The sequence below is a fragment of the Oryzias melastigma genome, linkage group LG23, assembly GCF_002922805.2.
Source record: "Oryzias melastigma strain HK-1 linkage group LG23, ASM292280v2, whole genome shotgun sequence".
NCBI classification, from domain to species: Eukaryota; Metazoa; Chordata; class Actinopteri; order Beloniformes; family Adrianichthyidae; genus Oryzias; species Oryzias melastigma.
In genome coordinates, this window is record NC_050534.1 from 14813303 (window position 1) to 14815776 (window position 2474).

General features: G+C 38.3%; 1 long non-coding RNA gene across 6 annotated transcripts in view; it reads right to left on the bottom strand.

The window, feature by feature from the left end:
- The window catches only part of LOC112158751, a 354072-nt gene that overhangs the window by 122716 nt on the left and 228882 nt on the right, over nt 1–2474 (bottom strand). The window lies entirely within an intron of this gene.

The following is a 2474-nucleotide window of genomic DNA, read 5'->3' on the forward strand; positions in this document are numbered from 1 at the left end:
TTTTTTCCTATTGGTGTGGCAATGCCAAAGTCTCTTGCTGACTCATACACAAAGCAAATGGCTCTTATAGGCCATTTGTTGGGCGCAGTGGGTGACAACATTGCATTATCAGGGGATCAATCTGCTGCACACACAGCAGCAGGACATGGACCAAACAATACGCTCTGGAACGAGTAAAGGAAAAAAACAAAATCAATCGGGGTGCCCTTCGAACTGCACATTTTGACCTCGCCACGATCACACACGGAAGCTCAGGCCCAAACATCCTAGTGAATCGGCCGCAGTCAGACGTGTTAAAGAAGCAATCTCTGAAAACATTAATAATAAGAAAAGGTTAGCTCCTTCTCTTAAATATTTCACTATGTGCAAGTGTTCCCATAAGAAACCGCGTAGACATGCATGTGATTTCCATGGAAATATACCCATGCATATTCATAATCCTCCCAATCGTGAATGCATGCAGTAACTGTAAGGTATGCACCTATGCATGCATAATAGATGATATCCTTGTGCGAGTCTTTGCCCTTGTATCAGTAATGTTTGCCAAGACAGCGTGCATGCAGGGAGGAGTTGAGGGCCACAGATACAGTAAGGCAAAGGCCAAGCAGTGGCCAGATTGATCAGAAGGCCTCTCTAAAACCCCAGGGGGGCCACTAATGGAGCTGTCATCATGCTCCGTCCTTGCTGTCCAACAGCCTCCTCTGCTGTCACACAACATATCAATTACACATCGCACACATGCACGCACGTACTGTTTACTGGTGTCGACGACTCAGCAGTTTGTCCTCAGCTGGAGTGAGGACTGCGGAGAGTTCAAAGACACAACCGCGTCTGACGGACCAAACATCTGTCAATGCGGCAGGATGCAGATATAAGGGTGATGCTCAAAGGCAAATTGAGTTTGTTTGATGGCTTAACAGAGCAACATTGATGTTTCTTAGCAATTTACAGGCCTGATATTCTGCTGAAGAGTCGTATCAACAATTTTGAACTGGGTGTTTTGACAGAATGATTAAAGGAGGTGCAGAGAGATAAAGTTGAAAAACTTTCCGTGTTTGTTCTGATTTTGCTCTAACAGTGAAAAGAAGGGTTGTGTTGCATCTGTGTGAAGTGCAATTGGAGAGCTGATGGAGCAATGCGTTAGATTTTTCACCCATGTTGCTCAGTGTGTCCCCATCTGATACTGGTTAGCAGCTGTCTACTAATATCTGGCTCATGTGGAAAAAAACAAAAACACTACAGTGAAAAACAGATAAATAAGTCTGCAGATGTGTCCACTCTCTGTGAATTACTTATTTTAGGAAATACTGTATCCATAACACAGACAGTTTACATCTGTGTGTGATAGATTATAACAATATGACTAAAGATGGCATTTTTCAACACAAAAACAGATTAACATATTTTTATAAACTCGTGAAAAAATGTGTCATATTATGTGTTTATCAAAATCATTAAACTGAAAAAACTTAAGGCAAAATATTGTGATTTTTCACTTGGCAATACTTGTATCAATTAAAAATGCTGACAATATATTTAATTAATTTAATTGGTTCAGTCAGCCTCACAATTTTTGTAATGAAACTTAGTATGTCTTAGTTTTTTTTTTTCTTTTCTTAGACATACACTTTTAAAAAAAGTTTCAAATTCTTCTGGATTAGTCTTGGGATATAATTGCGATTCATATATTGCGAGACATGTATCGCGATATGTATTGTAATCGACAGAGTCTTGCCAAAGCACACCTCTACTATATAACCATTTGTATTGTGTTTGATACAATTTTGAGACCCTATCTCATTAGAATGATCACAATTTCCTTAAAAACCCATCATATACAACTTGATCCATGTTTTCTGCCTTGTAGTTCATCATTATTCCACTAGGGGCAGTAGAAGGGCTTTTCTAAATGACTGCTTCTTTTAAATTTTAAGAACACTTTTGGCGGGAAAAGTTTTGCTAATTTTCATAACTTTTTGGTGGGAATTATTCATCTATTGCCAATTAATTTTGAAATTACTATTTTTGAATCTTAAGCTAACATTGTTGTAAGCAAAACATACTAAATCAACCAACGTACCACAACCGATACCTTCTAAATCTCAGGAAAAATGGATATTGACACTTTTATTTATGGATTTCTCAAAGAAAACATTTTTATTAAAAAATAATAGAGGTTAAGAATTTAAACATAAATCCATTTATCCTTTAGTCCTGATGGAATGTTTTTAACCTAATTTATTTCAGTTCTGGGGGTAACAGCTTCTCCTGTATTAAGAACAAGCTTCTGCTTCGTGGTGGAAAAAAAAGCAGTCCGCAGTCATTAGCTGTAAGTTCACAAGTTAGTCTTGTCGTTTTTTGTGGTATGAAGGTCACCTAGGTTGACTGAAGTAGGCCTTCACTACTGCCCTTATGGGTGGATACAGACGAAGAAAAGGGCACAACGTGAAATATTAAAGTCCTACACCACTCGG